Source organism: Rhinolophus hipposideros, assembly GCF_964194185.1.
Source record: "Rhinolophus hipposideros genome assembly, chromosome: 8".
In the NCBI taxonomy this organism is placed as follows: domain Eukaryota; kingdom Metazoa; phylum Chordata; class Mammalia; order Chiroptera; family Rhinolophidae; genus Rhinolophus; species Rhinolophus hipposideros.
In genome coordinates this window covers 23,777,862-23,805,085 of record NC_138054.1, presented here as the reverse complement: position 1 = coordinate 23,805,085, position 27,224 = coordinate 23,777,862, and positions in this window count along the sequence as shown.

Below are 27,224 nucleotides of genomic sequence, written 5' to 3'. Positions count from 1 at the left end.
ATAAATGTTTAGATGCTTTGATTCTGAGTTTGATACTTAGACTTGATCTTTAAATTTTTATAGTGGATTTGTACTCTTCATTTCAAGGAGAAATTTTAAAAAAATAATAAATGGAAGATAGATAGCCTTCTTCAGAAAATAGAATACTTGATGTCCATTCTTAGCTCCATTTATCTTTAATTCTTTTCTTTCACAAGTGAGAGGTACTATCTATGTACAGGATTAGGAAGCAAATACAAAAATGGTTATTCAAACTGAAAGTTCTTAGTAAACATAATATTCTGTTATTCCTCACTGTGCTGTATATGTGGCAGAATACTTAGGTAGTAATAGGGTCTTGCTCTGCTTGAGATAAAGCATTGGCTAGATCAGCCCTTGATCATTTCAGTAAATACAAGAAGTTATTTAATGTCTGAATGGATGCAGAAGGCCTGTGAAGAAAACTCCTCTATAACATCACCTGTGGCTTCCTGATGACCTGGGTTATAAAACTTTGTTCTTCTATCCACTTATTCCAAATAATGGCTATTCTTTCACTGAAAACATTGTGCTTTGACATCTGTTTTCAACATGTTTCTGTTTGTTCCAAAGTCTTGTATATACTCTGCAGAACTTCAGTGTGACCTGGGATGACACTATCTACCCATTTAAAGTTCTTGCTATACAATTAAATTTTGGGCTCCCTTTCTTTCAGCATTATATGATTTGTACAAATCTTCCTTCATAATTCATTCTCTTTGCTTTGTCTTAGAAGTAATTAAATTTATTATTTAAAATTAGTGTTGGATTGGATAAACATCCTGCACATGCTCTTATAAGGCTAGTGTATATTTCTAAAAATATTTTCTTGTACTCAGTCAGGATTGTTTTTACTGGAGCAACATCTGATAATTTAATTGTTTTCCCTTTCTTGTTTTACTTTTAGACATTTGAAAAATTTGTTCATTTTTGGGAAGTATTTTTAATAACTTATGCCCACAAATGTTTGAATATTTGTTAAGCATGTTTCTACAATTTTATTTATAGTTAAAAAAAATAAACAACAATTTGCAATTGGAAGTAATTTCATACTTTCAGATAACTTGCAAATATAGTAATACAAGGAACTCCGGAACATCATGTACTCACTCAGATTCATTAATTCATTTTTTAAACATTTTTATTAAAATATAGCTAACGTAATATGAATGAATTTCAGGTGTACACCATAGTTATTAAACGTTTATATACCTAAAGAAGTGATCACCATAATAAGTCCAGTAACCATCTAACACTGTACCAAGCTAGCACAATATTATTGACTAGACTCCCTACGCTGTATGTTACATCCCTGTGACTTATTTGTTTCATACCTGTAAATTTGAATCTCTTATTCCCCCTCACCTTTCCCCCCTATTTAAATGTTTCAATTATAATTGACAGTCAATATTATATTAATTTCAGGTGTATAGCATAATGGTTAAACATTTATATAATTTAAGAAGTGATTCCCCCAACTAGTCTAATACCCGTCTGGAACTATACACGGTTATTACCATATTATTGTCTATATTCTCTATGCTTTACTTTACATCCCCATGATATTTTGTAGCTACCAATTCATACTTCTTAATCCCTACATGTTTTTCACCTTTCCTCCCAATCCCCTCGGCATCTATCACTCTGATAAGTACCCATCTGACACCATACAAATGTATTACAATATTATTGACTATATTCCTTATGCTATACCATACATTCCCATGACTACTGTGTAACAACAAATTTGTACTTCTTAATCCCTTCCCCTTTTTCACCTGCCCTGCAACACCCCTCCTATCTGGCAATGATCAAAACGTTCTCTGTATCTATGAGTTTGTTTCTGTTTTGTTTGTTTATTTTGTCCTTTAGATTTCACATATAAGAGAAAACACATTGATTCTATCTCTGTCTGACATACTCCACTCGGCACAATACCCTCCATGTCCACCTATGTCACTGCAGATGGCAAGAACCTATTCCCTTCTAGGGCCCAGCAATATTCCATTGTATGTACACTTATGTACCATTGACTCTTTACTATTCATCTATTGATGAACACATAGGCTGTCTCCACATCTTACATGGTCATTATAAACAATTCTGCAATTAACATATGGATGCACACTTCCTCTTGAAGTAGTGTTTTTGATTTCTCTGGATAAATACACAGAAGTGGGATTACTGGGTCCTTTTTTGTCTCTCGTTATAGCCACATAAGAGTAGCTCTGCTTCAGGCCAATCTCTGCCAAACCCTGTGCCCTGTCTGAGGCCATCTTCAATCTATAGATGGTTGCCAGCTATGCTAGGCTTGTAGGTGCCTCAAGAGGCTAACTAGTAAACTGAGGCCAACTATCTCTACTGCCAGGCTTAGGGCTGCTCTGCCAGATGTACAGGACATGACAAAGCCAGATGCTGCTTGTTTGGATTTTGTGAACCTTTGAGAGATTTTTAAAAAGTCTGTAGCATGAGCCAAGATGGGCTGTTTGTACTTAAAAGCCACTGGAAGTGGCTTGGGTGTGCTTGCAAGTTGGGTGGGACGAGGTCTCAAGGAATCAGGAGGGCACAGTGTGTAGTGTTAGCCAGGTTAACAGAGACTCGGATATGGCACCCACCTGTGTTTGCACACTAGATGAGGGAGGACTTAACAAAGGAAAAATGGCCTCTGCCAGCACTTCTGTCTGGGAGAAAGTTGCCCCTCAATCCCTCGCCCTAAGGGAAGACAACTCAGTTTCTCCCAATACTACCTGGTGACTTTTGAGCTTCTGCCTCAGCGCTGGAGCTCAGAGCAAGTGAGTCCATCAGTGAGTAAGTCTATGTGGGCTCTTTAAGAGGAGTGCCTTGGAGTGCAGCCACCATCGTCTTACTCAGCCAAAATTTCTGCTGGTTTTTACAGCCAGAAGTTATGGGGACTTCTTTCCCCAGCAGTGGAACCATGGGGTGGGGAGGCTAGTGTCAGACTGAGTCCCCTTGCTCCTCCAGGGAGGACCTCTGCAGCCTAGATATACTTCCTACTTTTTAATGGTCACACATGGCTATTGCATGAGCCTATTCCTTGTCTCTGCCCCTCCTACCAGTCTCAAGGTGACTTTTTCTGTATGTTCTTAGTTGTACGACTTCAATTATACTTCAGGTGATTCTCAATGAGGGATGTTCTATAGTTGTAATTTTGATGTGATCTTGAGAGGAGGTAAACAGTGTACCTACTCTGCCATCTTGACTGGAATGGATTCATTAATTTTTCTTCTCTTTATTCTTGTTCATGTTCTTGTTCTTGTTCTTGTTCTTGTTCTTGTTCTTGTTCTTGTTCTTCTTCTTCTTCTTCTTCTTCTTCTTCTTCTTCTTCTTCTTCTTCTTCTTCTTCTTCTATTTCTTCTTCTTCTTGTTCTTCTTGTTCTTGTTCTTGTTGTTCTTGTTGTTCTTGTTGTTCTTCTTCTTCTTGTTCTTCTTGTTCTTCTTCTTCTTCTTCTTCTTCTTCTTCTTCTTCTTCTTCTTCTTCTTCTTCTTCTTCCTCTTCTTCTTCTTCTATTTCTTCTTCTTCTTGTTCTTCTTGTTCTTCTTCTTGTTCTTGTTCTTGTTCTTCTTCTTGTTCTTGTTCTTCTTCTTGTTCTTCTTGTTCTTGTTCTTGTTCTTGTTCTTGTTCTTGTTCTTGTTCTTGTTCTTCTTCTTCTTCTTCTTCTTCTTCTTCTTCTTCTTCTTCTTCTTCTTCTTGTTCTTGTTCTTGTTCTTCTTGTTCTTGTTCTTCTTCTTCTTCTTCTTCTTCTTCTTCTTCTTCTTCTTCTTCTTCTTCTTCTTCTTCCTCCTCCTCCTCCTCCTCCTTCTCTCTCTCTCTCTCTCTCTCTCTCTCTCTCTCTCTCTCTCTCTCTCCCTCCCTCCCTCCCTCCCTCCCTCCCTCTTTCTCCCTCTCTCTCTTTCTCTCTCTGTCATATGTGTATGTGGGGCGTAGTGGGGATTCCACGCTCACAAGAAATGCTCCCACACCAGTTGAGAGTCTTACAATTCAATTCAATTCCTGACACTTTTTACCCAAAGATAGTGTCAGATCCCACAGGTTAAGGGGTTAATCCCACAAGACACCCCCTTCCCCCTTAAGATGCCAATTGCAAATCCAGGTTGTCACCTTTTGCTTCTGACCAATAGCTATAAGATTAGAGGTTCCAATGACCCCATTCCTTGGGTTTCATTAATTTGCTAGAGTGACTCACAACTCAAAGAAATGTTTTACTTATTAGATTACCAGTTTGCTATAAAAGAATATAACTCAGGAAGAGATACATAGGGCAATGTATTGGGAAATGACATGAGGCTTCCAGGCTTTCTGAGTGTGTCACTATCACCAAATCTCTTGTGTTCATCAACCTGAAAGTTCAGCTAATCCCATCATTTTGGGTCTTTATGAAGGATTCATTACATTGGCATGATTGATTAAATTGACCCCTCTTCCTTCTTAGGAGGTCTGGGGTTGGGGGAATTGAAAGTTCCAACCTCTAATCAAGTCGTTGGCTCCCTGACAACTAGCCCCCATATACTTTGTGCTTTCCCTGTCACCTCACTACTCTCATCGCTTAGGAAATTCTAAGGGTTTTAGGAGCTCTGTGCCAGAAATGGGGATGAAGACTAATACATATTTCTTACTAAAATCGAAATATCATTCTAAGTGTATATCTTAATCATCATCTACCTTTATTGTTTGCATTTTCCTGAAAATGGAAAATAAGGTTTTTTAAATGAAATAAGTTGTTATTATACTTTCTCTTCTTTTTCCACAATTCCATTTGTTTTTGTTCTTCAATGATTTTATCAATGACATATTGTCATTAATCATTTTTTTTAATTTTTTAATTTTATTTATTTATTTATTTATTAGTTTCAGGTGTACAGTCATTAATCATTTTTAATTCATCTAAACACGTTTGAAAAAATAGCTATCTAGAGTTAGTGTATGCCAATGAACAGAGTATCTAGTTTTGTTTTGTTCCACTTTGAGTTGGTCAAATCTATACAATAAATTAAGTTGTATAGCTTCATCTATTCTTAGTTTCCATAAGGCTTCCATCAAGTGAAGTTTCCTAAATTTTAAGCTGGATTATTTCATTCCATTGTTGGGGCTTCTGACAGTGATGCAATAGGGACTTGTGATACTTTAATTCTTAGTGTTCTGTGGTACTACAATGCTTCCTGTTCTGTTCTTATGAAAGCACTTTATCTTAGGAAATGACACTTCTCAGATTGAAATACACCACAGTTGACCTCCCAAATTTCTTCCCTAACTGTTTTTCTGAGCACTGATGTTTCCAAATCGATAAAGAAAGGGATTGATGATGGAGAAACTCTTCTCTGGCTGCCATAAAAAGTAATTTCATGTATTTTAGGGACAGAGTTTAATGTTTGGTGGGTACCTTCCTAAGAATGAAGAGTTTTTTCTAACCTATTTTTCAATGCACTATTTTTTTCTGTTTGTAGTGACATAGCATGGATGCTGCCTTCATTGACCTTTCAATACAATTCCATAAATTTTGAATTTAGTGACAAAAAATCTCAAATTCTTAGACTGTTGATTCTCAGTTCTACTTCACAACATGAGAACAAAAATAGTGTTGTCATGGCTCATTGTAAATGTTTTTTAATTACTGACCAGGCAATAATTATTAGTTTAATAGTTATATTTAAGGCACAATTTATTTCTTCTGTCTCTAGTCTAAAATTCATTTAGATCACTTAGTAGAACATTAATATGCGATTTGATATTACCCATTTATTCTCTCATTCATTCATTTGAAGGACTGAGAAGCATCAAATTTGAGTATCAACTTTGAATTTTAAACGTAAAGTTAGGTTGACATCCAGGGTCTAATTTTGATGGTTTTGTGACCATTGACAGGTTGTTAATTTTCCTAAGTCCAATATGCTAGCTCTAAATTAGGAGTACTACCTATTTCCAAAGTAGCTATGAGCATTAAAGTAACACTGAAATATAAATTCTGTGGCATTGTATGTGGTTCACAATAGGTGATTCACATTTATGAAAGGTGTTTTTATCTGTTATATAATTTTTGTTCCTAGGAGAAAACCCACTCTTTGTCCATGCAACAGAGCTAGTTGGCACTATTTACTGATGGCAACTATCTCAGTTTCAGTAAAGTCTATATAGCATTCAAACCTAACCCACGAAAGGACATCATAAAAAGTTGACAAGCCCTCAGATTTTATAGTAAGTTACTTTTGCAGTTTACTAGAAGGCTCTAAATGAAAGATACATATTCTAGGCCTAGGTTATACGTATTAATGAGTAACATAATACACTGGCTGTATTTATCCCAGTGCACTCTACTCTCATGATAGCAAGGCCACTCAGCTTTGAATTGTCCCAGTCTGCAGAGACAATAAGATTCTAATCTTATATGGCAAAAAATTTTAACAACTATAGGATTCACCATAAAGTCACCTTTTATAGCTGCTGTAGTTCCAACTTGGGTTCTAGGCTCACGCTGCGCTCTGGGTCACATAACCTGGCTTTTATCTTTCAAACTCTGCCTCTGTGCTTCTTTTGGTAGTGCTCATAAATCCAATTTCCAAAAGGAAGTCAGTGCTAATGACATGTGTGCTGGCATTTGTTTGATTTACTCTTGTATTCCTTGGCTTTGTTGTGTCCATATGCACTTGCCCACTGAATTGGTAACTACCAGGCTTTATGTGAGATTTCCTGATGCTCACTGCATTACATAGTCTCTGGTGAACAGACTTCTTCCTGACAGAGTGGGCTTCCTCTCAGCATCTGTAGTGAGATTATCTCCTTATAATCTGCCCTTTGCAGTGGGTTGGGCCAGTACTGGTGCTAGCTGTTTTTAGACTGCCTCATGCTGTGACACTTAACTGGGCTATGCTGAGCCAAGTTCCGAGGTATGACTAATCCATTTTTAGTTTTCAGACAATGGAAAATTGTACTAATGTTATTATAGATTGTATTGGGGCTAAACTATTTATTCTTATTCAATTGGTTTATTTGAGAGAAGTACAATGCTTATTTTTCTTAAATGGAGTTCCATATAAATTTTTTTTTTCTTAAGGGGGATAAGAAAAGCATTTCATTGTTTTGTTGCTCATATTCACCATGGAAAGCCAGATTAAATTCTATAATAGAAATAAATAAAAACTATGTTTAATGGCTTGTCAGCTTGAACAATGACATGGTATATGTGAAATTAAATTTTAATCCAGTTTTGAAATATAAGGAAAGGCTAACCATACAAAAAGTTATATTATGAGCCCAGAAAGCATTAACCATTTTATAAGAATATTAATCATTTACCATTAAGAAAAGGTGAAATGAAAAATCATTGCAAATACTTTGAAGCAAACATTTTAAAAAATAAGTTAGTGATTTGTAAAAAGGCTGTCACAAAGTTCTTGTAATTTTATTTGAAAATACACTTTAGTTTTAGAGGCAGTTAGTTTATACAGGATATTTTGAAAAGAGGAAATAATTTGGTAAAAGTAACTAACTTTATATGTCTGGCAATAAATGACATTCATTTTAAAAGCTTAAAGGTCTACACATTCCCTATTTCTTCTCTCCAGTCTTCACCCCAATGAGAATGGAATGTGGCCCCTGATATGTTTATTTTCCTAGACAGAACATGTGGCACAGCAAGGACACTCAAGTACTTTATAGGCAAATAAATATGGTGTCCATTTTTGTTACGTGAAATGCATCCATGCTGTTTGTCGATGAATACTCAGATTCCTGTTCTTGTCAGGGATGGAGATGGGGAATTGCCATGTTGTAGAGGATTTTTGTTTTGTTTTGTTTGTTTGTTTGTTTGTTTTGCAAACCTTGACTGGGTAAATACGTTTAGACAGTTACCACATAAGTCCAATAATCATTTTTCAAGAGGATTTCTAAATCATGTGCCTTCAGGGTAAAATGCATTTTGTCCTTGAAATTTGAAATTTCCATTTTCTATGATACCAGATGGAGACCATATTTCAAGGGTAAACTCCTCAAAAAACTTTTACTCTATTATCTCCTTTAATTTGAATAGACAGATATATTAACTAGGTTTTTCAGTTTTAATTTTTTAGGAAACTGAATGATTTGCTGTCGCTATGAACTTATTAATATATCTTTATTTAAAAAAGGTGTTTCATGCTTTCTTGGATTCCTCAAACCCTTTTATTTTTCTTGCACAAAATAATGGCTGTCTGTGGCAGTCATTTTCAGCCAGGTTGGAATAACTGGTAGTAATCACATTTGCCATAAACAACTAGAAAACTGAGCAAAATATATGAAGTAGCTATTGTCAGATACTGCATACCAGGCAGGTTTGTTTGAGAAGGTTGAGGTGGGGCAGAATATTGAAGATGAAAGTACTTTGAAGACAAAATGTTCCAGATTACTAAACTGCATATCTGTAGCCTAAAACCTCACAAAGCCATGTAAAAACAACTACTATTTCCGCCCCCCAAAAATCTAGCTGGACAATCAGCTCTAATGCATCTTTTGGAGCAAAAATTAATACAAGACCGGTCTTATTTTACTATCATATAAGACCTGGTATAATATAACATAATGTAGTATAATATAATATAAATTAATACCGGGTCTTATATTAATTTTTGCTCCAAAAGACGCATTAGAGCTGATTGTCTGGCTACGTCTTTTTTTCAGGGAAACATTTCAAGGACGTAAGGTTGAAGATGGTTGAGTTCCAATTAGCCAGAGTAGAGAGGGCTCACTAAACACAGAGGGCATTCAATAGAGACAATAGAATGTCATGCCTTGATCATAGGGCCAAAGTAGCCTGGAGTAAATGTTACTCTTACCTTATTCTAGCCAATCATAAAAACTGACTACCAAGACAAAGTACAACACTCTTGAAAAAAAGAAAACAGTCTGAACACTTAGCAACATAATGTTTACAATTTCTAGTATCCAAGGAAAATTCATAGACATGCAAAGAAGCAGGAAACAGTGTCCATTAACCAGGAGAAAAAAACCAGCCAATAGAAATAGATCTGAAAATAACAGAGAAAATGGAATTAGCATTAAAACAGCTATTATAATTAAGTATAAATACATAAAGCCAAACATTAACATAATAAGAGAGAAATTAAAAATATGAAAACATCCAATTGGAATTTATAAACATGAAAAATGCAATAGGTACAATGAATAATTCACTGGATAGTCTTAAAAGAAGATCACATATTAAAGAAAAAATCAATTAGCTTGAGGACACTGTAATTGAGAATATGCAAAATGAAGCACAGAGAAAATAAAACACTAAATAAAATAAAAATAAAGCTCAGTGATATATGGGGAAATGTGGAAGAAGCACAAATACATATAACTGGAATTGCAGAAGGAGAAGCGGGTCTAATATATATATTTATTTATTATTAATAGCTTAAAATTGTACTCAAAACAACAAAACAATTGTGATGGAGAATAGATCAGGGGTTTCTAAGGAGTAGAAGTTGAGACTTGTGTATATTAGTCCAGGTTCTCTAGAGAAACAGAACCAATAGGAGAGAGATATATTAAGGAATTAGCTCACATGTTTATGGAGATTGTCAGGTTATAGGATCTGCAGGATGAGTTGGCAATCTGGAGACTCAGGACAGGCCATGGTGTCGTACCAGCCTGGGGAGTGGAGCAGTTTCGAGACCTCAAAAGAGCTCGTGTTTCAGTTTGACTTCGATGTCAGGAAAAAGCTGATGTCCCAGTTCAAAGAAAATTAGGCAGGAGAAGATTCTCTATTACTGAAAGGAAGGTCAATCTTTTTGTCCTATTCAGGCCTTTAACTGTTAGGATGAGAACCACCCACATTAGGGATAGCAATCTGCTTTACTCAATCTATTAATTTAAATGTTAATCTCCTCCAAAATCACTCTCACAGAAACACTTAAAATCATTTTGACTAACTATCCAGACACATCATGGCCCAGTCAAGTTTACACATAAAATTAACCATCACAGATGCATCTATAAATTGGTAGTACAAAGGATTTAGAGGGAGTTTGAAACTTTACTGTATTCTGATTATGGTGGTGGTTTACACAAATATAAACATGTGTTAAAAGCCAAAGAACTATACACAAAAATTAAAAGAGTCAATTCTACTATATGATAATTTAAAAAGTAAAAGTAAAAAAACGATTTACTAAAATAAAGGTAATAATATACTATGAAGTTTGTACACATGGAGAAGTAAAATATATCACAATTAGAGCACATAATCTGGAAGAGGGTAAATTGAAGTGTATTGTTTTTACATTATAAATGAAGTGGCATAATATTCAAAGATATACAGTGGTACCTCGGTTTTCGAACATAATCCGTTCCGAAAGACCTTTCGAGTTCTGAAACATTTGAAAAGAGCTGAGAGCTAGGCCTCAGGATCTTGCACTTAGTGGAAGCCACGTGACATGTTTGACTTCATAGGCATGTTCGAAAACCGAAGCGTTTACTTCCAGGTTTCCTGCGTTTGTAAACAGAAATATTCGTCAATGGAGACGTTTGAAAACCGAGGTACTACTGTACTGTGATAACTTATGGATGGTGCTGTAAACCCCAAAGCAACCCACAAAAGTAAAAATAAACAAAGAAGTGTACTAATATATCAAAAGAATACATTAAAATACTCAATTCAGCCAAGAGAATGCAGGAGAAGAGGATGGAGGGGAAAAAAAACAACAAAAAAAACAAATTTGACAAATCGTTAAGTAGTAATATGCTATGTACAACCATATCAATATGTACATTCAATATAAATGAACTAAACTCTCCAATAAAAAGGTAGAAATTGTCAGAATAAATTTGTAAAAAGAAAACTAAACTGTATGCTGTCTACAAAAAATGTACCTTAAACATAAGAATACATATAGGTTAAAAGCAAGAGGACAGAAAATTACATAATCTCCAAATACTAATCATAATAAATTTTACCTGGTAAACAAATTATACCCCAGGACAAAAATATTCAGAGCTTCTAAATATATGAAACAAGTACCTGAAGCACTGAAAAGAAAAATAGATGGAACCACAATTGTATGTGGAAATTTAAACAATCCTCCTTAATAACTGAGGTTCTGAGTCAACAGAATTTCAGTAAGGGTATAGAAAACTTAAGCAACACTACCAATGTGACCTAACTGATATTATTGAACAATACAAGAGCAGAAAACATTCTTTTCAAATGATATGGAGCATTAAGAAAACTAGCCCCTATTCAAGGAAATAAAAGAAAATCAATACATTTACAAGACCTTAAATTATACAGAATATATATGCCCTCCACAACAATTAAATTAGAAATGAAAAACAGAATGCTATCTGGAAAACTATGAAATATTTGGAAATTAAAAAATACTCTTCTACATAACCCATGGGAAGAAGAGGACAAGACAAATTATAACATATTTTGAACTGAATGGAATTAAATCACAACACAACAAAATAATTGGGATGAAATTCAATCAGTGCTTTAAAAAAATTTTAAGAACAATTTTCAATCACAATTGTCATACTATATAATATTAGTTTCAGGTGTACAACACAGTGATTATGCGTTTATATAAATTACAATGTGATTGCCCTGATAAATTCAGTACCCATCTGAAACCATCATAGTTATTAAAACACTACTATGTTCCCCATGCTATAGTCTGCATCCCAATGACTACTTTGTAACTACCAATTTATACCTCTAAATCCCCTCCACCCTTTACCCATCCCCGTTTGACCACCATCAAAATGCTCTCTGTATCTATGAGCTTCTTTCACTTTTGTTTTGTTTGTTTGTTTATCCTGTTCTCTAGCTTCCACATACAAGTGAAATCATATGACATTTGTTGTTCTCTGTCTGACTTACTCCATCAGCACAATAGGTCCATCCATGTTGTTGCAGATAGCAAGATTTCATTCTTTTCCTATGGCTGAGTAATATTTCATTGTATGTATGTACCACTTCTCCTATATCCATTCATCCATTGATGGATACCCAGGTTTCCTCCATGTCTTTGCTATTGGAAATAGAGCTGCAATGAACATATGGATGCGTATGTCCCTTTGAAGTAGTGTTTTGGTTTCCTCAGATAAACACCCAGATGTGGGATTACTGTGTCCTTTGTTTCTTGTTATATAGCCTTTGTTTTAAAGCTTATTTTGTCTGGTATAAATATTGCTATCCCAGATTTTTTTGTTTGTTTCCATTTTCATGAAACATCTTTTCCATCCCTTTACTTTCTGTCTGTGTGTGTATGTGTTTCAATCTGAAGTGAGTCTCTTGTAGGCAGCATATGTAAGGGTCTTGTTTTCTTATCCATTCAGCCACCAAAGCAGTATTACACAAAATGTTAAAAGGACTGCTAGAAGAAGAAGAAGAAGGAGAAGGAGGAGACTCACTTTGAATATTTTCTGCCAATCCCTCTTGCCTGCATAGTTTCTGTTGACAAATCAGCTGACAATCTTACAGGAGCTCTCTTGTAGGTAACTAAGTGCTTTTTTATTGTTACCTTTAAGATTCTCTTTGTCGTTAACTATGATGTGGGTCTCTTTAACTTGGTGTGGGTCTCTTTTGGTTTATCTTGTTTGGAAATCTCTGCACTTCCTGGGCTTGTATATCTATTACCTTCCCCATTTTTGCTGTATCCCTGTGTTTGTGTCTATGTATTAAGTAGGGATTCTATGCCTCATGGTCTTAATAGAGTGGCCTAATGTAATAGGTGTCCTGTGGGTCCCAGTGGCACAGTTTCCCCAGTCACCTGAGCCTTGTGCTCCATGTGTGTGCTTTGTGTGGGTTGTGTGTGCCCCCCTGCTGTAGCTGAGCTTGGTTGCTGTTTGTAAATCAATGAGAGGGATTGACCCTCAGGCTCATTAGTTGTGTGGGCTGGCTGTGGCTACAGTGGAGGAGCTGTTGTGGAGGGGCTCACCTTATGGAGGAGGATTTGCTTTAATAGGGCTCTGGTGCCTGCCCAGTCTGCTCATTTACTATGTCTTTTGTTAAGGTGTTTGGGTGGTGCTCTGGTGTGGTCTGAAGCTGGCCACCAGGTGTATTGGTTCTGGGGCCTCTTGCGAGGGACTCTGTTGTAGGCCAAGTTTACATGCTGCCTGTGCCCTGACCAAGGCTACTTGGTATGAGCTATAAAATCATCTGCAGATCATTGCCACTTGTGCTGAGCTTGGAGGTGCCTGGGAAAAGCTAAGCTGTGAGCTGAGGCCAGCTCTTGCTAGTGCTGGGCTTGGGGCTACTTAGCCTAATATACAGGGCATGCTGAAGCCAGATGCTATTTGCTCAGGGTTTGTAAACCTTTTAGAGATTTTAGGAAAGTCCACAGCATGAGGCAAGATAAGCTATATGTATGGAAAAGCCACCAGAAGCAGCTTGGGTGGGCTCTCATGTTAGATGGGATGGGGACTCAGGGTTTAACCACGGTAAGGCGAATGGTGTTAACCAGATTGATGGAGAATCAGATATGGTGCCCATCTAAGTCTGCACACTGGGTCGAGGGAGGGCTCAACAAAGGAACAATGGCTTCTGCCAGCACTTCTGTCTGGGAGAAACCTGCACCTCCATCTATCAACCTGAAGCCAGACAATTTAGTTGCTCCCTGTATGTCCCTGACATCTTTTGTACTGCTGCCCCAGTGCTAGAACTCAGAACAAGCGAATCCATCAGTGAGTTAAGTTTGTGTACAGGCCCTTTGAGGAATGCTTGGGACTACAGCTGCCATATGCCTTACTCGGCACAATGTTCACTGGTTTTCACAGCCAGAAGTAATAGGGCCTTCTCTTTCCAGCACTGAAACCTTGGGCTGAGGATTCTGCTGTGAGGCTGGAACCCCTTGCTCCTCAGGAGGGACCTCCAGAGTTGAGATACCTCTCCAGATTTTTAACTGCCACACATGGGTATGGGACCAGCCTGTTCTGCACCTGTGCTCCTCCTATCTGTCTCTATGTGGCTTCTTCTGTAACTCTTTCGTTATAGGACTTCTGTTCAGCTAGACTTCAGGTGATCCTCAATGATGGCTGTTCTACAGTTTAGTTGTAATTTTGATGTGATCATGAGAGTAGACAAGCACAGAGTTTACCTACTCTGCCATTTTCCTTTTTTCTTAATAACTTTAATCAGTGCTTTATAACATGGGTAATACATGATCAAATCCCATTGAACTATATGGTTAAAATAAGTGGATTTTATTTTGTGTTAAGTATGACTCAGTTAATTAGGAAATAAAGCTATTAAATTATTGCATAAAACACTCATTCCACCAACTTGAAAGCCCAGGAATATTTTCATGAATATCACAATTTTGTTGACTTCATATAGGATTGTTCATTATGCATTAAGGAATAATAACAGCATTTGTTGAGTGCCTACTGTCTTATAAACACTGTGCCAATTGTCAAGGATGCCAATATAATTAAGATCGATTTCTGTTGTCTTTCTGCTTGACATGCCACCTTACAGGGCTGGAGCAAATGCTTGGCTACAATGCCAGATGGAACCAAATCCCAAACTGCATATTGCTTGAGAGCAATGCCATTTATAAACAGAATTATGCAGAAAGTGGTTAGGCAAGCATTTGTTATTACAACAATTTAAAAAGTCTGCAAATACACATTCACCTGTGCTTTTTGCAATTTTTACTCATTCTAAGCTTCTTTGGGGCTCCTGAGAATAAACACATACTTTTTGTTTGGCTATCCAATGTAGAAAATTTAGATCTTAGTGATTTTGAAATTATCTTTATCTTCAAGCAAAGAACTTTGAGATCACAAGTCCTATGTCCTATAAGTTGATTCTAAGTCTGTGTTTGTGTGATATGACCATGATGATTGACTTTGCTAGAAACAATATTGGTAAAATGTGAGAGATTACCCAGATGAAGGATTACTCCTAAACAATGATCAATTAAACAAGCAAGAACCAGACATGTAAGTTTATTTATGGTCAACATCAGAGATTAGTCAGAAAAATCTTTACGTGTTTCTCAATGCCAATATTGATTGACCTGAATTTTTGTATTTAGTCAATTAAATCACAATTTTTATATTTAAATACTAATCTAAAGTCATGTTTCTTTTTTTAGTGAGAGATTTCTAAATATGTTAATTAAATTTTATGAGATATACAATGACAAATGAAATGAATATGGATTAAAATAAGAGTTGGAGATAAAAATGCAAATTTAATGAGCTGATTCTTTTCATATGAATCAGAAAGAAATAGAAAATGTTAACACCAAGATAAGAGAGATGAAAAACATTTATTTTAAAATTAACATTAGTGTTTTCGAACGCTTGTCTGTGGATTAAGTTTTCTCCAGTAATAACTTGGTTTAGTAGGGAAAAAGGTTGGAGAGAAAAAAAGGAAATGAGTTTAAAGGAAATTATGTAAATCATCTGTATACCTATTAAAGATATTTCTAAGTTTAGGAGATTTGAAAGAAAAAATATGGAGGATGTGACAAATGCAACTAACAGATACCACATCCATCTTGTTTCCTTTTTCTTTACTTCTTGTAATTCATGGAATATTTAGAAAATCTGTAACAACAAAAAGTATATTAAAGAAAAAAATGTTAACCACACTAACACATCAGCATGATTATGCTTTTGTATTTCAATGCATGAATTCTATTATTAAATGAGTATTACAAATGTGCTATGCCCAGAATATGGACAATATTCTGTCAACAAGCAAAATTCAACCAAGTAAATTTGAAGATTTAATTAGCTTTATTAAGTGATTCTGGAATTGGGCATCATCTCTTCTAACAATTGGAAGGGTACTCTGAGGGGTTGTGAAAAATAGAAGGTTTTATAGGAAAATGGGACAAGGGAGCGATTAGCAAAAGGAAAGAAAAATATTATTTTCAGTCCAGTACATTTTCTGTTGAGGGAAGGGAAAGCCAAGTATTTTATTATGCATACTCTTCTTTCTCTGAAGGATGGAGAGAGCCCATGCGACAGATTGTGTTAGTGGTGCTTGACCAGAAAAATTTCAGACTGGTTGATTAAGATTACATTTCTGGTGAAGGAGAAAACTGCTATTAGGTCAGGTAGTAAGTCTAGGTTTGATATCATGAGCTTTGGCATAAGTGATACCTGTGGTTTTTTTTCTTTAATAATTTTATCATATGAATAAACTCTATTTTATTTAAACATTTCCTTACTTTTATTATACAGATTACTGCAATATATCTCTAAAATAAATAATATCTCAACCAACATCTTTGTATCTAAATCTGTGTATGTCACTCTGATCATTTCCTTAACAGCACCTCCTAAAATTGCGGTTATTTGGTAAAAGAGAACCATTATCTTAAAGGCTTTTAATTGCATTTCCAATTGTTTTTTAGAAAGGTTTTTAACAATTATAATCTCATCAGTGATATGTAAGCATGCATATCTCACCAGGTCCTTGTAATAATATGCATTGACATCTTTTTATATTGTAAAACCTAATTGTTATGTAAATTTTATTAGTTCAATTAGCTGTGAAGATAAATGTGTTTCCATGTTATGCCATTTGTAATTCTTTATAAATCATCTATTTCAGTTCCGTCCTATAGAAATAAAAAAAGACTCATGTATTTCATTTTACATGTTACAGTAGTCATGTTAAAAACAAAATGTGGAAAATTAATTTTAGGAATTTAGTTGATTTAGCATATGCACCATTTCAACATGTAATCAATATAAAAATTATTAACGAAAAAAAATTTTTTTAATTATACGAGTCTGAAATCTGGTGTGTATGTGACAGCATATCTCAGTTAGGGATGATCACATTAGAATTGCTCAATACTCACACTTGACTAGGGAATACCTATTGGACAGGGCAGTAATGCGGGTGATCTATTCTGAGAATTTCCATGTATTCTTTTTTTAAATTAGTTTCAGGTGCGCAATACAAAGTAATACTTAGATGTTCATCATTTATATCCCTCACACTGTGGACCTCCTCCCCCCATCCATTATCCCTCCGACCTTGCACCGAGCCATCACATTATATATATAAAATTATAGTTGGCATTCATTAATGTTTAGCTTCTGGTGTACAATGCCATGATCAGGCATCCACAGTATCCCTGAGGTGGTCTCCCAAATGGGACACGTGTCCATCGGATACCCTACAAAATCTTTACAACATTATTGATTACGTTCCCCAAATTAATTTTCAAAGACCCTGAGGCCATTTTGTGGTTACTGACTGTTTTCTAATCCCCTCACCTTCCCCCTTATCCCCACCCCCCGCCCATGTAACAACCCTCAGTTTTTCCTCTTTGTCCATGTATTCTTCAGAAACAAGAATTAAAAGTGTCAAAAGAGTAACAGGAAAATAGTCAGTTTCTATTGTATGTAAGAATTCCTTACCTGATCATGCCTCTTATTTTTGCAAATAAGGTGAGAATAGATTCCTCTGTCAGTAGCACAGTCACAGAAGATGAGGACCACCTCACACAGGAAGTTGAAAATGGAATCAGTGTCACAGGAAGTTGAGCTTGAGCTCAGCCATGGCACACTAAAACCCCTCGGAAAGAGAAAGTTCTTTATCGCCTTTAGTATACAGAATAGCTCCACTCTCCCAAATCTCTCACCCACCCTGTACTCTCAAATCATCATGAATTAGGGAGTGTGGAGAGGCCTTCTCTAACATAATCTATTCTCTAACAAAGCATTTGAAATTTTATACAGAAGTAACCTTTGCTGTTTTGAACCATACCAATGGTTATGGATTCTTGATTTTTCCCATCTATTTAGTAACACTTATTATAATTCCCATTGGTCCCTCTGTATTTTAAAAAAATAATTAGTGAAGTTATGTTTGTTGAATAGACACAGTCTATTTGAAATTTCTTTCTCTATATCTATCTATCTATATCTATCTATCTATACATACATACATATACATTTATATGTATATAATCTCCATATACATAAGTATAGCATGTTTATACATGGATTTACATACAAGGTACATGTAATCTTCTTAGTCATGTAACAATTATAAAACTTAAAGCTTAAATATTAAAATGATTAACTATTGAAATAGAGCATTGTATAAATTGCTTACATGAAAGATATGTTTTGTGAGCATGGATTAAATTTTTGTTAGAGTAAAATGTTGCTTCCTGGAAGGGCTTGACAAACGTTTTCTGACTGAACATAGGAGACACCTCCCTGAATGCGACACCTCAAGGAGGCCTGATGGGATGTTACCAAACTCTAGGGGTTCATTTTCCTGCATGCATCAAAGCCAAATGAGACAGGAACAGGAGTTTGCAGCAAAGAAAATAGAGGATGTAAGAAAATGTCACCAAACCTGGAGACATAGGTGAACTACTGCTCTGAAGACCTGGCTTACCGATGGCCTCTATGGGATAGGTTATATATGGGAAAAACCATTAGTCCTGGTAGCTAAGGGAGTTGGGGTCATGGCCTCTACTGATTTGTCGGGGAGGCAGTTAATCATTGCATCAGGTTCTGATGTGAGTCATGATGTTACGTCTGATTTCAAGGGGGTGTGGCCTCTAGGGTCCTTCTGCCTTTATGGGTCTGGAGCTGAAACACAACTGAGGTCAAGACGTTATCTTCAGTTTGACCAAAACACTGTTTCTGTGGTCAACAGGCCTGTGGCATTGCTGCTAAAACTGTTTGATGCTGACCAGAATCTGATGTCCTCAGGGTGTAATGATTAAGGAAGTGGACGTGCAGTATATACAATGGAGGAAGGATAAGGAAAGAAAAGAAGCAAGTGAGTCACGATGCTATTAGACCAGATAAATAAGGCCAGTTTGAATCAAGGAGAAAGAAAAGAGAAAAAATCATTTTAAAAAGAGGAAGTTTTTGCACCGTTACCTCAGGTTAAAGGTACTAGGTGTGTTTTGCTCTATGTTGTCAGAGACATGGGGCATGAAAAAGAAGCGATAACGTGATATATTTGCTGATCCTTGAATCGTATGACTTTCAGGGGTGTCCTCTGGTTCCTGTCTCTGGTCCTGCCTTTGTAACTGTGGCCATCAGAGACGATTTATTGAATGCAGAGACTTCACTTTTCTTTGCTCTGTAGTCTCAAGAATGCCTCTCTAGAATCTCTTCCTAGCCCTGGAATTTCCCCTTGTATTGACTTTTCTTTCAGGCATAAAGTCTAAGCTGAGCTTCAGTTTCTTTCTGGATCTGGTCAATGGTTATAGGAGCTCCTGGCCTTCAGCCCCACACTCGGAATAAAAACAGCTCTGCTTTCTTTTGGGTTGGGGCTCTGCACAGAGACTGATGGTCATTTTGTTTCCTGAAGAGGACAAGTGTTTCCTTTACCTTTTCTCCTGGTATGAAGGCAAAGAAAGAGCTCCCCCATCCTTCCAAAGTGACTTTCTTGAGACTTTCCTCTGTGGCAGAAGCTGGACAAACTTGCTCACAGGGTATCTGTTATACCTCTGGCTTGGGCTCGGTGTGTTTTCCCTTTAGCTTAAGGGATTCCCAACCCTGCAGCACCTCCTCCATGCCTTCCTGCTTTGGGTCCTCTAGGGTCATTTCCTTCTTGAATCAGGGCTAAACTTTTTTCGATCTTGAGGCCAGGAGCTTAGGGTTATGGGGCTCCTGCTACCACAAGCTGCTCCCTGTGGACCCCATGTAGACTTTTAGCACCTTAGAAACTGACATTTTCTCATTAGGTGTACTCTGGGGATGGGACTATAGAACATTAGGAGTTAAGCTACCTGACACAAAGTAGCTTACACTCAATGAGAGAGCCCTGAGGCTCTATCTTTAGTTTGACTCACCAGAAAGCTGCTCTGTATGGTTTGGCTGTGCTGGTTCTTGGACAACAAATATTCTCTGTTGCAGAGGGCATTCTTTGGCCACTGGAGCCCTGAGATTATGTAGACCCAAGTTAGCTTGTAGGGGTTTCCAGGTTACTGGCTTCCAAGGGATCTCTTAACAGTGATTGAGAAGTGGGGGTTTCTGTCTGACTATCTCACTGTACTCTGTCCCTTTGAGGAATTTCAAAATTGATACATCCTATTTGTTGGAATGTTGTACTTCCATGCTATGGCACTACTCTCACTTTTATCCCTTTGTTCAATTTCTGCTGCTGCCTGACTTCACAGCTCTAGGCTTTATCTGTTGGTCACCAGTACACTCGGATTGTCTGTGATGTGGGTGCAAAGGACTGAAAATCAGTTTGCTATGCTTAGTTGTCTGAATGGCCTCTGTGTTCAAGACCAATGTCAGAGGATGATTGTTTCATGACCATCTGAACTTGTTTGTCTATACGTAAGAGTCAGAAAGAGGGCTATCCAGGACAGGGATGAAATTATGGGGGGATTGTCTAGTCTCCTTAATTTGCCTAAGGTTTCTTCCCTTAGGGTCAGAAACTGGGCACATTTGGCCATTAAATCAGCCCCAGAACCTGGGTAGCTGGGAGGGAAAGGCAACTAGGAAGAGCCCCACGTTGTGCCTTTTTCAACCTAAAGACACAAAGAGGTAATAGAACTTTGTGAGGCAGGACCTGCGCTTGGTTGCTTGACCTTATCGTATGGACTTCTATTACTTATCAAGTACCTGGGTCAAGGAAGGAAGGCTCCCAGGAGATGTTCAGAAAATATGCCCATCCCATCAAATGTGTCAAAATTTTGGTTTCCAAGTGGGTATTGGATTTTCCAGAAGGGGACAATGTGTAGATGGCAGCAATCCATGAACAACACATACTCACATAAATTCTATCCTGATTGATCTGCCCAGATTTATTTAAATTTATGTTTAGGGTGTTTTCTGGTTGCTTCTGGTCCTGTAGCTTCCTTGAGTCCTGTGATAAGAAATGATGAGGGTCTTTCCCTGAGAGCTCTCCACGTCTTCACATTTTGTCTCCTGCAGAAAATGATCCCACAGTACCTTCACCAGCTGGCTTTCTGAAGTTATGTTTTGGTCTTTTCTTCAGGTTATGCCCTAGACACTTCCCTCATTCAATTCATGATTAGAATTTGCTTGGCTTTTGCATGGAAGCTTCCTGGATGTTTCCATGAAAGTTTCCTTAGATCCTTGCTGCACTGACTTTTCAACCCAGAGGGCCAGGGAGTCTATGTTTGTCCTTTAGCTGGACTGATTACTAATGGAAAATCTCCAGGAAACATAGACTGGAACAGATGCCTGGGAGGCCAGGTTGTAGTGGACCAGGTTAGAACTTGTAGGACAAAAGGCTTCTTGAGATCTTTAGATCACAGAGGGTAAATCTCACAAACTTTCCAGATGCTTTGGCAAGTAGTGTCATTCAGTTGTTGAATTTGCCTATGTAAGAAATGTCCAAACCTGTAGAGAATTGTTAACAGATTGTATGTGAGCCAAAATGATGACATACGTATGCCAGGGGTGATAGATGTCAGGGGGCAGGGTCAACAAAGATGAAGGGATTAAGAAGTATGAATTGGTAGTTAACAAATAAGTACAAATTGGTAGTCATGAGGATGTAAAGTAAAGCATAAGAGATATAGTCAATAATATGTTAATAACTGTATTACGCCAGATTGGACTAGACTAGTCACGGGGATCACTTTATACATAATGTAAATGTCTAACCACTATGTTATGCACCTGAAATTAATATAAAATAACACTGAATGTCAACTGTAATTGAAAAATTTTAAAAAGGGGGTAAAAATGTGAAGGAGAATAAGAGGTTCAAATTTTCAGGTATAAAACAAGTAAGTTTGTAATATACAGCATAAAGAAGTTGTTTGTAATATATAGCATATGGAATATAGCCAATGATATTGTGATAGTATAGTACAGTGTCAGAAGGTTGCTGGACTTTCGTGGTGATCACTTCTTTAGGTCTATAAATGTTGAATAACTATGGCGTACACCTGAAACTATTATAATATTGTATGTTTGCTATATTTTAATTAAAATCTCTTAGAAAAAGAAATTAAGGAAGGAATGTAAGGAAGATTACATGGAGGTGGGACAAAACAAGGCAGGGATTGGATTACTGGGTAGTTAACAAGGTTATGTGCTCTCTTGAGGGTGGTTTTGGTAATTTCAAAGGTGTGTTAACCTAGCTGCACAGAAACAATGGACAGGGCTGATAAAACAAAGATAAACCCTTTAGTAAAAACTTACATGCCTGGGGCATGACAACCCACCATGACCTGCCCAGTTAGGAATTTATGATGAGATCACCCTGTGAGGTTACTTTCCATAGGATCCCTTTGTTCATCCACAAATTTTATTTCCAATTACAGATTGTACCTCATTATAAGCTCCAGGGAAGTATACCCCACAGGCCAAAATTTGGTTTGGAGAAGAAGGTAGCCAAAGAGGTAGAGAGGACTAAAGTTGATTCTGGGACTAAATCTGAGCCTGGGGCAGGGGCTGGGTTTTGGGAGGAGAGAAGAATATTATTCATCCTTAAAAAGGCATATGAAGAAATGCTCAACCTCACTAACCATCAGAGAAATGCAAATAAAAACCACAATGAGATACCACCTCACTCCAGTCAAAATGGCTATTATCAATAAATCAACAAACAACAAATGCTGGCGCGGATGTGGAGAAAAGGGAACGCTAGTGCACTGTTGGTGGGACTGCAGATTAGTGCAGCCACTATGGAAAACAGTATGGAGGTATCTCAGGAATCTGAAAATGGAACTACCCTATGATCCAGTAATTCCACTCCTAGGCATCTACCCGGAGAAATCCAAAACTCCAATTCAAAAATCTGTATGCACTCCTATGTTTATTGCAGCACTTTACACAATAGCCAAGATATGGAAACAACCGAAATGCCCATCGGTAGATGACTGGATTAAGAAGCTGTGGTACATTTATACAATGGAGTATTACGCAGCCATAAAGAAGAAAGAAATCTTATCATTTGCAGCAACATGGATGGATCTAGAGAACATTATGTTAAGTGAAATAAGTCAGAAAGAGAAAGACAAGTACCATATGATCTCACTTATATATGGAATCTAAAGAAAAGACTATGCAAATGAACTAATCAGAGACAGTTTTGGGGACGGGGAGAAAAAACCGAGAGTGGTTAGATGGGTGTGTGGGAGGGGGTTGGGGATAAGGGGAAAGGTGAAGGGATTTGGAGGCAGCTGGTGACCACAAGATGGCCTCGGGGTTTTTTTTTGTTTGTTTGTTTGTTTTTTTTTTTTTTTGTTTGTTTGTTTTTGAAAATTAATTTGGGGAAGGTATTCTATAATGTTGTGGAGATTTTGTTGGGTATCCGATGGGCATGCGTCCTGTTTGGGAGACCACCTCAGGGATGCTGTGGATACCTGATCATGGCATTGGACACCAGAGGCTGGACATTAATGAATGCCAACTATAATTTTATATATATAATGTGATGGTTCGGTGTGGGGTCGGAGGGATGGTGGATGGGGGGAGGGGGGTTCACAGTGTGAGGGATATGGATGATGAACGTCTAAGTATTACCTTGTTTTGTACACCTGAAACTAATAAATAAATAAATTTATGAAAAAAAAAATAAAAAAAAAAATAAATTGCAGATTTAAATCTAAAAAAAAAAAAAAAAAAAAGGAATGAACCTCCATGGACATTGAAGACATGCTAAGTGAAATAAATGAACTGGACAGAAAATAGCAAATATTGTATGATTCCACTTATATGATAAGGTAACTAGAATAGGCAAGTTCTTAGAGACAGAAATTAGAAGAGATGTTACCAGGTGCTGAAGGGAGAAGGAATGGAGGAGGGTTACTGTTTTATGGGTACAGAGTTCTAGTATGGGATGATAAAAAAAGTTCTGGAAATGGATAATGGTAATATGTATATTACAATATGAATATACTTAATGCCACTGAATTGTATACCTAAAAATGCTGAAAATGGTAAATTTTATGTTATATATATTTATGACAATAAAAAAAATACAAGATAGTCATTCACCATCTGAAGCACATGGAAGCACTTCATGCTTTAAGACTTCTAGACCCTCATGGCTGAGCTACAGAACACTCACACAGAGTTCTTAAAGGTGGAAGAGAAGATTAAAGGGGGAGGGGAGTCTGTCATCCCTCCTCCTGCCATCCAGCCAAAAAATGCCATCTGCTACACTTCTTGGGCCTTCTAAATCTTCCCACTCATCGCTGGGCTTCCCTATTTTCCAATTTCATCCTTTCATTGTATCATATATTGACCTTTGTGAAATTTTCTATTTATTCCACCTCTATCCCAGATATTACCTTGGTCCCCCTTGGGAGTTACCAGTTAGAGATCTCAGCTTGAACCTTACCAAGTCCACAGTTTTTAAAAGACTTAATTATCTCTAGAATTTTTTGCTAATTCCCAGATATTTACACTCCAGCCTCTCCTTTGTCCTCAACTCCAGCTTCCGCAGTAGTATGTTTTTGCCTTAAATCAATCCATACATGGTGCTTTAATTACCCCCAAATAATCCTTATTGATGGAAAAGAATTAGTGAGAAGTATAACGCTTATTAAAGCACTGTAAGGTTGAAAAAGAAAGAGACAGGTGCATAAAAAAACAGCATGATAAACTACTTAAAAATATGAAAAATTAGTATTTCTTATGTCACAAAGTCCTTTTGGAATTACTGTGTCCTTGAGGGCCCTCCAATCCTACCCTTGCAGCTATGCAGAGCCTCATCTCACCCATCCCTTTCACCTCTTCCTCTAAAGGCATCTTCACGATGACTTCTCCAGCTAGCATATGTTTATTTTTCATTGAATGGAGAGAGAAATTCAGCTCTTCCAAATTTCTACTCAACCTACACTCCCCAAACCATCCTCCCTCAAGAGCCTTCTTTTCCCCTGTAGATTTCTTTTTTTTAAATTTTTTTATATTATTTTGTTACAACTTTATTAAGATATACACCACAAAATTTACTCTTTAAAATTTGGTTTCCAATATATTCCCTTCTTTCACTTATAATATCACTTTTTAACATAATCCAACCTCTTACAATAGCAGTTAGAAACATACATAGCAATATATACAATGTATTTTGTTTCAAATCACACCTATTGTTACTCTATGAAAAATATCCTGATTTATTCCTTCTATTTTCTGATTTTTACAGAAATTCCTATTTGCCTTTTTATATTATTAAAAAATGATTAATGATATACTTTTCATTGATGGCTTTTATGTATCTGTTTTATCTCCTTATATTAGCCCATCATATAACAGAATTATAGCACTTACAGCGTCATTATTTAGGTTACAGACTTGAGATTAAGCACTGTATAATTTTCTTATTTTGTTTTCCTCCATCGGGACACCCCGTTCTTCCTACCCCTGTGATGAGGCTTTATGGGATCTCCCAGCTCCTTTCTTTGCCTTTCTTCCACATCAACAATTTCTTCACGGTCTCCCCTGACCTTGGGGCACACATTTCAAGTCCACACTCCTCCTATCAGTTCTCTCTTGACTTCAAGAATTCTCTATAGATCCTGGTATCTCTTGTAATGTCCTTTGTTGGACTGCTTGTCCACCTGACTGGTATTAAAGGTCTCAGGAGTCACAGATATAAAAACACCCTACAAACCTGGTGCAAAGATAAGCTACAGACAAAAAATTTCAGGTGAAGAGAAGAAGCTATAAAAATGGCCCACCAAATATATTCTCCAAAAACATGTGATTATCATAACGAGAAGACTAAGAAAGCTTGAGCTTAAAGAACATTAAAAATAAAATGGCAACTGACTCTGGGTGGTGAACACACAATGGGATTTATAGACGATGTAATACAGAATTGTACACCTGAAATCTATGTAAAGTTACTAACAATTGTCACCCCAATAAATTTAATTAAAAAATAAAAAATAAAAAATAAAATAAAATGGCAACTAAATACTGTGCGTGAGTCTATCAGGTTAGTGCAAAAGTTGTTGCAGTTTAAAATGTTAAAAATAATTGCAAAAGCCGCAATTATTTTTACACCAATCTAATAGACCTGCACTATACAATATGGTAGCGACTGGTTACATGATATTAATTAAAATCAAATAAAATTAAAAATTCAATTTCTCAGGTACAGTAGCCACATTTTAAATACTCATTATCTATTTGTGGCCAGTAGTTACTGTGTTGGGCAGAGCAGGACTATTCATATACTTTGCACCTTTACTCTTGGGGGTTGTAACTACTTGGGGAAAATTCTTGGGCTTCAATGCCAGCTACTTAGTAAACACTTTGGTAACATATCATTCATTGTAGCTAAAATCTCTACTCCTCAAACACTAATTTCTGTATCTGTTAAATTAGCAAATTTTACTCTTGTCAATACTTGAAATAAGAATGACTTGATATTTATTTAATTTTTCTGTTTTTTTAAATAAATTATTTTAAATACAGTTTACACACACTTAAAAAACAAACAAACCAGAAACTCTTGCTTTTTTATGATGAAAATGAATGTCCAATAAGGAGAATAATATCACCATAAATTCAACAATGTTAATGGGATTTTGTAGTTGTGTTTACCAACAAAAGGAAATGTTTAAATTGACATACTTAGTTTTCTAATATTTTAAACCCCCTTGAAATTCTTAAAACAAATGTATGCTTCAAGACGTTATTTTTTATGGAATGATCTTGTTTTAGCAAGAAAACCAAGGAGTGAACTTACAAAATGTACAAAAATTCTTTCTTTTTTGTAATTAAAATTTATTGAGGTGACAATGGTCAGTAAAATTACATAGGTTTCAAGTGTACAATTCTGTAACACATCATCTATATATCACATTGTGTGCTCACCACCCAGAGTCAGTTCTCCTTCCATCACCATATATTTGACCCCATTTGCCCTCATCTACCACCCCCTTCCCTATTACCATCTGGTAACTATTAAACTATTGTCTGTGTCTATGAGTTTTTGTTTCTTTACTTGTTTGTCTTGTTCCTTTGTTGCTTTCAGTTTTAATCCCACATATCAGTGAAATCATATGATTCTTGACTTTTTCTGTCTGACTTATTTCACTTAGCATGATATTCTCAAGATCCATCCATGTTGTTGCAAATGGCAGTATTTCATCTTTTCTTAAGAGAGAGTAGTATTCCATTGTATGTATGTCCCACATCTTCTTTATCCAATCATCTATCAAAGGACCTTTTGGTTACTTCCATGTCTTTTTTAATTCAATTTGTCTGGCCCTTTGTGAAAATATTTATCTACTGTTATGTAATCTACATGTTAGTGTTGTGTATC